Source organism: Elephantulus edwardii, unplaced genomic scaffold (assembly GCF_000299155.1).
Source record: "Elephantulus edwardii isolate Elephantulus edwardi_28Jun2011 unplaced genomic scaffold, EleEdw1.0 scaffold00039, whole genome shotgun sequence".
Lineage (NCBI taxonomy): Eukaryota > Metazoa > Chordata > Mammalia > Macroscelidea > Macroscelididae > Elephantulus > Elephantulus edwardii.
Genome location: NW_006399789.1, coordinates 13,756,790 through 13,770,764, shown reverse-complemented (window position 1 = coordinate 13,770,764; position 13,975 = coordinate 13,756,790). Strand labels below are relative to the sequence as shown.

General features: G+C 42.1%; 1 protein-coding gene and 1 pseudogene across 1 annotated transcript in view; both read right to left on the bottom strand.

Annotated features, from left to right (window-relative positions):
* Positions 1-13,975, bottom strand: part of STX7 (syntaxin 7) — a 70,199-nt gene that overhangs the window by 32,325 nt on the left and 23,899 nt on the right. The window lies entirely within an intron of this gene.
* Positions 5,437-6,963, bottom strand: LOC102848632 (annotated as a pseudogene).

Genomic DNA, 13,975 nt, shown 5'->3' with positions numbered 1-13,975 from the left:
AATGACACTGTTCTGTAGTTTCCACACTCAGTTGGGTCACCTTTCTTTGGAATGGGAACAAATATAGATCTCTTCCAGTCAGTTGGCCAAGTGGGTAGTAGAAGAAATAAAAAATGAAATTAAAACATTTCTTGAAACAAATGACAATGAAAATATCACTTACCAAAATCTCTGGGAAACAACCAAAGCAATAACTAGAAGTCAAGTTTTCAATTTTTAGCAATAAGCAAACACATTAAAAAGCCGGAAAAAGGACCATTGGTTCTCTAATACAACATCTCCAACAAACTGAAAAAGACCAACAAGAAAACCCAACACCCTTTAAAAATGCTGAAACTATAAAAATGAGACCAAAAATAAATTAAATAGAAAACAGAAAAACAATTAAAACCATCAACAAAACTAGGAGTTGATTCTTTGAAAAGGTCAATAAAATTGACAAACCACTAGCAAAACTAACTAAGGACAAGACACAAATCATCTAACTAAAATGGGCAACATCACAAGAAAACCAACTAAAATAAAAAGGCTAACACTGGAATATTATGGAAATGCTATACTCAAACAAATATGAAACCTGGAGGCAATGGACAAATACTTAAAAATTCACAACCTACCTAAACTGACACAAACAGAAATTGAAAACCTAAACAGAACCATTACAAAAGAAGAACTTGAAAAGGTAATAAAACAATTTCCAGCCAAAAAAAGTCCTAGACCAGATGGTTTTACAAGTGAATTTTATCAAACATTCAGAGAAGAACTGTCACCAATTCTACATAAAGTAGTTCAGGAAATAGAAAAAGATGGAATTCTCCCAGACTCATCCTATGAAGCAAACAGATCCTTGATAACAAAGCCAGGTAAAGACACTACTGAAACAGAAAACTATAAGTCAATATATCTCATGAACATAGATACAAAAATCCTGAGTAAAATCCTGGCTATTTGAATCCAGTGATACATAAAAAAAATAATTCACCATGACCAAGTTGGATTCATAACAGGTATGCAAGGACAGTTCAACATAAGAAAAACAATCAATGTCATTGATCACATAAACAAAGAAAAGAAAAAAAAAACCACATGATACTATCAATTGATGCAGAAAAAGAGCCTGTGATGAAATCCAACACCCTTTACTGATTTAAATACTCAACAAAATAAGATTAGAGGGAAATTTCTTCAACATGGTAAAAAGTATATAAGCAAACCCAAGAGCCAACATTGTTCTCAATGGAGGGACATTAAAGGAATTCCTTTTGAGAACAGCAACTAGGCAAGGATGCCCACTATCACCTTCTTATTCAATATTGTATTGGAAGTCTTAGCAATAGCAATAAGACAAGAGAAGGAAATAAGAGATATCCATACTGGCAAAGAGGAAGTAAAATTATCTCTATATGCAGATCAGTATAAGTAAGTATAAGATAAGTTTTCTAAGTATACTTAGAAAACCCTAAAGACTCAGCAAGAAAACTACTGGACATAGTTGACCAATTAAGCAAAGTGGCAGAATATAAGATCAACATACAAAAATCAATTGGATTTTTCTAAAGTGACAAAGAAAATACAGGGCTGGAGCTAAGAAAAACAATACCCTTCACAATAGCTAATCACAAGATTAGATATTTGGGAGTAAATCTAATCAGAAGCACAAAGGATCTATTAAAAGAAAATTACAAAACATTACTACAAAAAACAAAAAGAGACCTGAAGAAATGGAAGAATATACCTTGCTCATGTATAGGAAGAATCAATATTGTGAAAATAACAATATTATCAAAGGCAATTTACATATTCAATGCAATCCCAATACAAATACCAATTCCATTCTTCAATGAGATGAAAAGGCAATCTCCAATTTCATTTAGAACAGAAAGAGGCCATGAATAAGCAAAGTACTCCTTAAAAAAAGAAAAAAGGTAGGAGGCATCTCACTCCCTGATTTCAAATCCTACTACACTGCTGTGGTGGTCAAGACAGTGTGGTATTCATATAATGACAGACACAAACATCAATTGAATAGAATTGAGAACCCGGAAACCAGCCTATCTGCCTATTATCAACTGATTTTTGACAAGGAGATAAAATCAGTTAAGTAGAGCAATGATGGCCTTTCTAACAAATGGTACTGGCATAACTGGAAAACTCTCTGTAGAAAACTCAAGCAAGATCCACACCTCACTCCATACACAAAAACTAAATCAAGTGGATCAAGGATGCAGGACTAAAACGAAGGACTATAAACGTCATTAGAGAAAATCTTGGAAGAACTCTAGAAGCCCTAATCCACAACATAAACAGTCTTCCAAGCATCCTGAAAAACCTACAAGCAGGAGAGGATAAAATAGATCAATGGGACCATCTAAGAATAAAATCTCTACGCACATTCAATAACTTCTCCAACAGGGTAAAAAGGGAAGCCACAGACTTGGAAAAAAAAATTTGCTAATGACATGTCTGATAAGGGACAAATATCTAGAATTTACTGAATACTCGAACACCACAGCAAGATAAACAATACAATTGCAAAATGAACACAGGATATGAACAGATACTTCACCAAAGAAGACATTCAGTTGACTAACCAACACATGAAGGAGTGTTCAAAATCCCTAGCTCTGAGAGAGATGCAAATCAAAACAGCTATGAGATGTTACCTCACCCCAGTTAAGATTAACACAATTTAACAGAACTGCAAACAACAAATGCTGGCAAGGTTGTGGAGAAGCTGGAACCCTTATTCACTGCTGGTGGGAGTGTAAAATGGTGCAATTACTATGGAGGGCAGTATGGTGCTTTCTCAAAAAGTTGGAATAAATACCATCTGACTCAGCAATTCCATTACTGCGATTATAGCCTAAAGAAACCAAAACTGCCACTTAGGCAGATATAAGCACACCCATGTTTATTGTGGCTTTGTTCACAATAGCAAGAAGTTGGAAACAACCTAAGTGCCCATCAACAAACAAATGGATAAAGAAACTGTGGTATATTCATTCACACAATGGAATACTATGCTGCATTGAAAAGAAGGAACTCATGAAACATTATACAAAATGGGTGACCCTGGAGGACATTAAGCTGAGTGAAATATGTCAGTTACAAAAGGACAAAGACTGCATAGTGCCACTGTTGTAAAGCAGGACTGACATCGTGGTTGAGGGGAAAGTCATAAGAGGGGATAAATAATGTATAGTGCATTGAAACAGATGAGGGAGAGAAATGTTTAAAAGGAACATATGATTAGGTATTATGTCATAATAAGAGTCCAGAATAAAAGCTGCATAGTGGAGGGTACTGTAGGTGGGGGAGATTGTATATTAATGAAAAGAGTATTTTTCACTTTTGAAAGAGAAAAGTGAATGGGGGGTGGTGGTGGTAGGGATGGGCAGGGGGGGAAATATGCAACAATGAATGAATGGAAATCCAAAGTCACTGAAAACTTTCATTAAAATAAATTAAAAGAAAAAGAACACTATGCTCAAGGCAGACTTTATTTTTTTTTTACTACTTATAATGAAAGATTTGTTTTTCATGGGGGGAAAAATAAGAAGGACTATCATTTTATAAAGCACAGTACAGTGGCAAAAACTTCCTAGAGGATCTGAATGATAGCTATTAGCACAAATTATGATGTTACTCCCCAACATGCTCTCTATCCCATGCTCTGTCTTGTGATTCTAATAGAAAATGTGTCCTCCCCTCAGGGTAAGAGAACAGAAACGGACTATGGAAAGTGTAGATGCTGGAACAAGACGAATCTTGACTTCAAGTGAGTCCTCTGGTTTACCACGCTTTCCTTTCCCCCATTAGAACACCGGGCAGCATTTCCTACTTGTGCAGAAGAAATCTACATTGGTAATTACTTCCAAATATATCATTGGTTTTCTTTCCTGATTAGGTCAAAGAAAAAGTGTATAAGTTAACAAAGTATGAATTTATAGCATTTTAATATTCACTAAAAGATCAGCAGTTCAAACCTACCAAGCATTCTGTGTGAAAAAAATGAAGCAGTATGCTCCCAAAAAGATTTAAAACTTTGAAAACCCAGCGGGACAGTTTCTGTTCTGTGTAAGTTGTATGTGATTCGTTAGAACTGAGTTTGAGTCTGAAAAAAAGTACCCTTTAACGAAAACTATGACTTTGACATTGGTGAAAAGAACTGAACAGTCAAACAGTATTGCAGGAAACCAAGCCTAGCTTCTGTTATGATTTCACAGTCAGTGGTGGGTGCTGCCAAACCCTGCCTGTTCCTGTGCCATCCATCCTCACAGTCCACTGTGCACAAGTCCATTGTTACAATCAGTGCATCGCTCCATTTTGTTGAAGATCTTCCTTTCCATTGCTTATCATCTACTCTTCCAAGCATAATGTGTTTTCCCAAGGACTGGTTCTTCCTGATAACATGTCCAAAGTACATGAGACAAAGTCTCACTATTTTTGCTTCTAAGGAAAGAAGTGTACGCTGTCTGTTTGTTCTTATGGCAGTCAACCAATTACTCAATATTCGTCACAAATAACACAATTCAAAGGTATCACAATTTAAAATAATCAATTGTTCTGATGTATTCCTTACTGATATTTATCCCCAAACCACACCATCTGGGAACTGACTCCAACACATAGTGACCCTCTACTGGATTTCCAAGTCTATAAATTATTTTTTAATTTTTTATTGGTTTGTATAAAATCATATATATGTTTTGACATGCACTTTGTGTTGTTTTTTTTTTTTTTAAATAACATTTTATTGTTTTGGATGGTTTATACAGCAATTTCGGTTTCAACTTCTCCAATGCACATTCCTCACATAACACAACATCTCTTCTCGTTTCATAAACATTTTTGTTATTTTTGTTCCTGGTAATTTATCTTCTAGCCATCTCTCATTGTACCCTTTACACTGTTGACCTTTATCTGTTCTTCACCTTCCCCATTTTTAAAAATTTTTATGACGCCACATTCTGTCCCCTCCCCCCATTTACACACTTGTCTGCTGTTAGCTCCCCAGCATCCAGGGTGGCAGCTCCCTGAGGGCAGGGAGGTGGCAGCTATCTCCTACAACAGTGTGGGCCTTCAGGAGATGCACCTCTGTGGCATGAAGTAACCTCTCCTTTGCACTATTCATTTAATCTGTATTAAAGATCTGACTTCCGAGACCTCGGGAGACCCTAGCCTGGGGCTGTGGCTGACAGGCAGTTTTGCTGTTAGCAGTGGCCTTGCCCATGTTTCTGGACAGAACATGGAAGGACAATAGAACATCCTTGCTCCCCTGCCCTGGGATCCCCAGGTGGGTGGGGAAGAGGAGAAACAAGGAGAGAGGGGTCTGACCTCACAGAGGCCTCATAAATACACAGGGACCACTATTGTGAGATGCAGCGGGGCTGGGGTGGGGGCCTGGGGGAGGGTGCGCGATCCAGCCAACCACCATCATGAAGCTGCCTGCATCCGGTTGGGCACAGGCTTGGCATCCAGGCGGCATATGGGACTGTCGTACACCATCTGCAGGTTCACCTTGTGGCCTACCAGCTCCCGGATATTGTTGATGCCATATTTGATCATCGTTGGGCGCTCCAAGGAGAGGCCCCACGCAATGACTGACACGTTCTCGGGGAGCCCCATGGGAAGCAGCATTTCAGGGCGAAAGATCCCGGAGTTCCCAACTTCCACCCATTTCTTCAGGCCTTGGTGGTAGCTGAACACCTCCATGCTGGGCTCTGTGTAGGGGTTGTAGGCTGGTTTGAAGCGCAACTGGGTGATGCCCAGCTTGGTGAAGAACTCCCGAAGGACGCCCATGAGGTGGCCCAGGGTGAGGCCGTGGTCAGCCACGACACCCTCGATCTGGTGGAACTCAGCCAGGTGAGTCGAGTCCAGGGTCTCGTTCCGGAACACACGGTCGATGGAGAAGTACTTAACTGGCGTAAAGGGCTTCTTCTGGGCGAGGCGGTAGAGGGCGCGGGCACTTGCTGATGTGGTGTGTGTGCGCAGCAGGTTTTTCCGGGCCTCGTCCAGCTTCCAGGTGTATTTGTAGCCCTGTGAGCCGTAGCCACCGTGAGAGTGGGTCCGCTTGACCCGCTGGACGTAATCCATCGGGAGCTGCAGAGCCTCGGCTGGATCTCGTAAGAAGAAGGTGTCATCCTGGTCGCGTGCCGGGTGCTGCTGAGGCTGGAAGAGTGCATCGAAGTTCCAGAAGGAGCTCTCAATGAAGTTATCCGTGGGCATCTCAGTGAACCCCATCTCTAGGAAGATCTGCCGGAACTGAGAGCGGACCTTGAGCAGGGGGTGCAGGTGGCCACTAGGGGGGAGGATGCCGTGCGCCGAGAAATTGTAGGGCTTGAAGGACCGGTCCCGCCAGGAGCCACTGGAGATCATCTCAGGGCTCAGCTCTGTCTCCTGCTTGGAGATGCTGGTGCTGAAGGCACTGCCTTTACTCACCCAGTAGGTCTTCAGGACCACTTCAGACAGGAGCTTCCTCTTCCTCAGTTCACTCCTCTCCTTCTCACCCAATTTCTCAGCCTCCCCTTTCTGGACCAGGTGGAGCCGTCGCTGCACCTCATCCTCCACGCTGTCCACCACTCAGAACACTCGAGACCCATCGCCTGTGCTCTTATCCACATGGATCCACTTGTTGGACATGGCTTTGCTGAAGCCCACTTTGCTGCTGGGCAGTCGCATGAGCTCGCTCTGTGCCAGGCCGTCCAGAGGGATGCTGTGGAACACCCGGGCCTCATGGCTGCCCTCCCGGGCAATCTCCTCGCCTTCAGTGGTAAGCTCCCAGCGCTTGGAAGACCGCAATTCAGCCTCAATGACCTCGCCAAGCGCCTGCAGGCTCTTCACAGCGCCCACCACGGCTTGATGTTCCACGCCCAGCCGGGCCGCTAGCTCCGCGCTGTCCAGGCCTCCATCGGCCGCCTCCAGCTGCTGCAGCAGCTGCTTCGCCACGGGACTGTCCGCCATGGTTGCTCCCAGCACGCTCTGCCGCACTTTGTGTTTTAAACATTCATATGCATTACATTTGAAATAATTATGACTGTTTTATGCCTATTATCATTCCATCTTTTCAAGTCCCCATTGAACGCTACCCATTATTTCACCCTCCTCCCCTCACAAACCTCTGCCATCCCAGTGATTTTCCTCCTTCCCCTTTTCTTACCCCCTTCTCTCCTTTCCCTTGTGAATATTTATACATATTTTAAACAGCTATCTTCCTATTTTTACAATAAAGGCCTTATGCAATATTTGTTCTTATATGACTGAGATATTTAATTTAGCAAAATATTCTACAGTCTCTCTCTCAAGTTGCATAGTATTTTACAAAATAGTTGTTCCTTAGTGTTACATAGTATCCCATTTATTTATTCCATTTATTTGTTGATTTGGGCTGTTTCCATTTCCTTGCTACTGTGAATAATGTTGCTATGAACATATCAAGGCTGTGAAACTTAATAGGGGAGATTACCTTCTTGAGCTCATACAGCAGCTGGTAGACTTAAATGGACCTCTTGACTAGCAGTGCAACACACTGTACACTATTCCACCAGAATCTATTAAAATGTGAAGACGGGCACAAGAGCAGAACAGCTGAGTGGCTAATACATAATGAAACATGAATTATATTTTAACAAAAGAGAGAGAAATCTTGTAATAGAATTGTTGTTTTGTGTCACTGGGTAGCTTGCAACTCATAGTGACCCTATATATATAATAGCCTGGAAACCTGCTCTATCCTGTGCCAACCTTATTGTCTCTGACACACCTACCCCCATTACCCCAGTCACTGAATCAATCCATTTCATTGAGGGTCTTCCTCTTTTGTGCTGTTCCTCCAACTTTCCAAGCATGATGTTCCTCTCCAAGGACTTATTCCCCTTTCAACATGCCCAAAGTGTGTCAGAAGAAGCTCCAGAATCCTTGCCTCCAAGGAGCATCCTAGTTTAACCCTCTCCAGGATAAACCCGTTTGCTCTCCTAGTTTGTTGTCGTTATGTGATTTCAAATTGTCTGCAACTCATAGCGACCCTATGTACAATAGCCCTAAACCCTGTTCTATCCTGTGCCAATGTTACTGTGTCTGACACACCTACCCTATGCCCATTACCCCAGTCAATGAACTGATCAATCTCATCGAGGGTCTTCCCCTCCTGCGCTGTCCCTCCATCCTCCCAAGCATGACATCCCTCTCCAAGGACTGGTCCCTCCTTGCAACATGTCCAAAGTATGTCAGATGGAGCTTCAGAATCCTTGCCTCCAAGTGCCAGCCTGGTGTAACCCTCGCCAAGATGAACCTGTTTGTTCTCCACCACAGCTCAAAGGCATCAATTCTCATTTTATCCTCCCTAGTCATTGTCCAGTTCTCTGATGTATAACAAGTGATGCACACCTTAGTCTCCAGATTGACATCGTTGCTCTTTAGTACTTTAGAGAGGTCTCTAACAGCAAACTGCCCCATTGCAATATGTCTTTTCATTTCCTGGATGCTGGTACCAAGAGTGTTGATCTTATTCAAATAAAAATACAACAATAAGAAAAGTTATTGAGGTTTTTTCTTCTTCAAAGGGGAAACATTTCAAGTACATATTTTTAGAAATTATGCTATTAAAATATAGCAAACAGTATTTTGGAAGGAAGGGAAAAATTTAAGTTTTCTACATTAGCCCTCTGTCACCCCACTTACCAACAGCTTACTCCAGGGGGAAAGAAAAAGAGAAACAGTTCAATTCCTGGGCAAACAGTAGTTAACAATAAATTCATAAACTTAAGACTTGTACTCCCTTACTTTTAAAAAGAAAAAGGTTTTCCTGTCACCAAAAAAGAGAAGTTGGTGATACCAATGGCTTCCTTTTTGTGCAATCATGTGTTAAAACAAAAAAAACAAAGTGTCTACTTCACCAGTTCCTAATGAAAAGAGCTGTACTCACTCTGAAAAGTAACAAAATGACTCATAATTTTCATACAGAGCTTTGAACTGCATCACAAAGTTCTCACAAAATTATAGAAAAAGAGTAATACACTTAACCCTCTTGTTAAATAAAGTTATAAGCACAGCCTGAGAAGTTAAATACCACTGACTTTTCCTCCCTATTAAATTCTGAGTAAGTCTGTATTGGATGACTAACTAGGATTTGAAACAATTAAAAAATGAAATCTGATTAAAAATAAACATTTTCCTGCTACTTCTTAACTTTTACAACACAAATTTCAATTCACACTTTATGTATCCCTAGAAAAATCTTAATGTGTGTGCTGGTGATGCATAATTTATGCCCTTCTCTACTCTTAAAAAAAGTCAGCAGTATCCAGGCCCCTGGCAGAAAGATGTGGCGGTCGGCCTCTGCAGATTACAGCTTTGGTTGGAAACCCAATCAGCAGTTCTGCTTGGTCCTGTAAGTTTACAATGAGTTGTAACTAAGCTTCTTAAAGAGTTTTAAAATAGACCACCATTCCTAAATTTTCAAGAAAATACATATGCATACAGTATCTTATGCAATCATCAGAATTTTTCTGCAACACACATTCTGCCAAGTAGATTTTATGCTACCAAAGCATCTGCTTTGTTCATTTTCTAGGCTATATTTTAGTCACTTTCCATCTTTCTCTTTCAGACTGTGCTTTAAAAAAAGCCAGAAAACTTATATAGCAAAATTTATTCTCATTTTTATTAGTGGTAAATCTCACTATAACACATGTTGTTGTTGTTATGTGCCATCAATGTGGTTCGAATATGCCAGCTGCTCAATGGGAAAAAGATGGACAATCTCATCCTATGCCATTTACTGCCTCTGAAAACCCCCTGGAGCATAGCTAGGAGTTGGTTCCAATTCACTGGTAAAATGGCAACAACAATATGGGCCCAGATACGGTAATCTGCCTTCCTGTAATAGCAGACCCTGCTGGAACTCTTGTGGTGTAGTATGTAAGGAGGTGCACGGCTCACCCAAAGGTGGTACCTCTGTGGCTATTTCAATCCACCAGACGAGCAATCTCTGCTGGTGGGATTTTCAGCCTCCAAACACTCTCTGGAAGGTCAGCTGTGTATTGGTTATGACTCAATAGCCATGAATTTTTGATGTGACAACTTTTAGAGCTTTTGAAAATTTTAGTGGGAATTATAGTCTATTAAACTGGAAAGAGCAATAACCCAAACCCCAAAAATGTATACAAGAAAATCATGTCATGGAAACTTAAACAGCTTACTCAAAACTACACTGCTACTGGGCCTACTTTCAGGAGATACATTTGCATCAAGCAGTTTACCTAATTTAAAAATTTCCTATCATCTCATTAAGTTTCCTAATTCAACAACTATCTTAAAAACCTGATTTTAATGAGAGAATCTCAAACCAAACCACAATGAGATTTCATTTTGGTTAAAATGATTAAAATTATAAAGAACACAAATGCCAAAGAGGCTCTAATGGCCTTGTGGTAAGGAGTTGTTTTGCCAACTCAAAGATGTTTAAATGAATGATTTACTCCACAGAAGGTGACTGGCAATCTCCTTTTTGTGGAATTTACAGCCTCTGAAAACCCTCAGGGGTTAAGTATGAGTTGCTTAACTCCAGCAGCAAATAACAACAAACAAGGATTTACAGCAAATGATTTCACATACATTAACAAGCCTGAGAAAATGAAACATAAAACAAATTTCAAACTCAAGTAGATTCTGCTTTACCAAGACCCTAAAGCACTAAATTAGGAAGCTGTAGTGGCTAGCAGTTCAAATCCACCCAGATCCACAGAAGGAAGATGGACAATCTATTCCTATGCCATTCACAGCCTTGGAAATCCAATGGAGGGTCAGTTATGAGTCGGCTCCAATTCAATTGTAATGAGAGGTCAAGGACAGAACAGAACTACCCCACAGAGTTTACAAGGCTATAAATCTTTATGGAACAGACTGTCTCATCATTCTCTCACAGAGTGGCTAGTGGTTCTGAACTGCTGACCTTTCAGTTAGCCCCCTAACACGTAACCAACCCACTGTGCCAAGAGGGTTCCTTACTGTTTGGAGTATACACACATAAAATCACTTTCAGAAACTTACTCCTATCTTCTAAAGTTGAACACACATACAGTTTATGATCCAGCAAACCAACTGTTCGGTAGACAGATGCAACAAAACAATCAATAGGATGTTCACAGAAGCACTGTCCATAAAAGGGCATAAAGAGAAGCACTAAACACCTTCACCAACAGTATACTGTTATTGTTGTTGTGTGCTGTCAACTGGAAGTGACTCACAGCTGAGCTTACAGTGGGTTTTCAGAGGCAGTAAATCACATCACACAGAGGGAATCTGAGCCCACCGTCTTGCCTTTCCCTCAGGTACCCTCTATTCTCCCAGGATCACACTGGCTTTGTTAACAATCAGCCAGACACAAACAAATGGATTGAGAAACGGTACATTCACACAATGGAATACTATGCAGCATGCAGGAGCAATAAGAGGAACTGGAGAGTATTAGGCTGAGTGAACTCAGTCCCACAAGGATAAATATTGTTTAAGACCATTATTATAGAATGAGTATAAGGATCCAGGAGGGGTGAGAGAGGCTGGAAGCAGAGGGATGTGGAGGTACAGGAAGAAAGGGGATTAACCATTGGGCTGTGTAATTTGATGGGTGAGGGTTGTTGTTGTTTGGTGCTGCCGAGTCATAGCTGATTCATAGCGACCCTATGAACGAAAGGCCTGAGCATTGTTCAGAGTTTCTGGAGACAAGGCATTTCAAAAGTGGATGCCACTGCTGCTTCCAGGCTTGTTTTAGTCGGGAAGCTCCAGCAAACACTGTCCACCATGGGTGACCATTTGGTACATCAGTAAATTTGTTCAAATTTGTATTAGAATTCTGCAAATAAACTAGTGAAAAAACAAACAAACAAACAAACACCCAACCCAATCACCCAGACAGGACACTCAGACGCAGAGCTGCATCAGACCCTCAGAGCCTATGGCTCTCAGGCCAAACAACACTAGCATGTCAGATCTAAAGGAGACATAGTTCTTGAAATTATCATACTGTGACAGCCATGTGGCCCAAAGGAAGAGCAGAGACACTTTGCTACAAGACAATAATAGTCTTGGAGAAGAAACTCAGGGGTAAGAACCTTTTCTCAGTAGTGTCTGAGATAAAAATCCCTCTCTGAAACTGATACATGGGATGTATACTGAAATCCTCCTAAATGTGAGACAGAAATCAGCATGAGCAACATTACAAGGTGCAAGACACCAAAGAAGTAACTTGTAGCCTAAGCCATCATGTCAAAGGGTTTCTGGGGGAGAGGGGTGCTTGATGGGAGAGGAAGGAGTGCAAATGATGCTAATATTCAAGGAAAGGGAAGGGACAAGACACACATGCAGAGGGAGGGCACTGCATGTTTGGTTACCTCTGTAAGGGGAAGTGTCCTTTGCTCCTTTCACTAAAATGCTTGTCTGTCAGTTGTTCAGATTTGGAAGAATGATTGGCTATCCACTTCTGAAGCATTCAGAAACAAGCCTTTGAAAACCCTATGTACACTAGAGCACACATAGAGTAAAAGAACAGATAATGGCAACTGAGGCTGAGTCCTCAAATTTGGAAACACAAAGGAGGAGAAAGATTTGAAAGCAGAAACTACTAATGGGAATGTAGAATATGAAAAGCATGAATAAAGGAAAACTGGACAATATTAAGAAAGAAATAGGAGAGCGAGGATGCAGCGTGAGAGCGAGGCCCCCAGACGGGAGAACGCTGCTGCCAGACGGGGTTCCACCACGAGAGGGACCTGGAAGAGACCCGGGAAGAACAACAGCCAGCCACCTACCGCGGAACTCCAGAGGAGCAAAGACTGTGAGACCCCAGAGGAACGAAGACTACCCGACACTGTGTGACCCCCCTGCAACCCACACCTGTTTGACCCTTAACACACAGGGTGCTGCTGCATAAACCCCCAGCAGCGCCCAAGCGCCGCCCCCACCACTTGGTGATAGTGTCCAAGCCCTGCGCTCCTTGCCCCTAGTCCCTTGCGTTCCTCCCCTTCCCCCACCCCCCTTGCAGCTCCACAACCACACATCTCAACCCCCACCACAGCCCTGTGACCTCAGGGCACCACCTTGGATCCAGCCATCACCCTGAGCTATCAGGCGAGCTGTTGAGGAACTAACCTGGCAGGAGAAAGGCCGGTAGGATCTTATCTGTGTTTACTGGGGCATTGCTGATTACCAGGGAGAGCACCTAAGGGCGCACCCACAGGTGGGGAACGTGGCCGAGCTCTCTTGGGCTACACCAACTGCCCAAAACGAGCCAGCCAGCTGGCTTCTGTGAACTCTGCAGACCAGCTAGAGGCTAGTGGGTGGGTGGGAATTTAACCTTGACTTTTTGGATACCATTGGATCCAAGACCCTGCTGGAGCAGGGGCTATTGTGTGAGGGCACCTGCATAAGTGCCACCAGGCAGGGAACACTGAGAAAACAATTGGGTAGGAAACAGACAGCAGGAATTTGAGTTAGGACCCCTGTTGTGAACACACTGAGTCAGCAGAGGTTTGAGCAAGGTCCTCCAAGTGATTGACCTGCCTTGCAATCACCCAACACTTTCCCTGCCTCACCCCATTCGGCTCCATAACAGTGTCTACACGTCTGGGCAATCAGCTTGCCTTTAAACGGGAGCACCTTGACCTGTTTTAGCAACAACAGACTGCCCTAGCAGCCGCTGAACTAACATTTTTCTGAAGTCATAAAGTCAGAGAAACTTACAAGTTCGGTAACTGCCCATCAGATCTCAAGAGCACTGTCTTCAGATCAAGAATAGATACCAATGTCTCGAAGAAAGCAAACTATCCCACACAATATACAAGAGCAAAGCAAAATTTCACTCGCACAGGGCGATGCAAGACCAGCAGATACCCTGAAACTAGAAAGTCTCATGGAACTTTCCGACACAGAATTTAAAAGAGGAGCGGCTGAATATATCCAATGGATGAAAGACAAACTT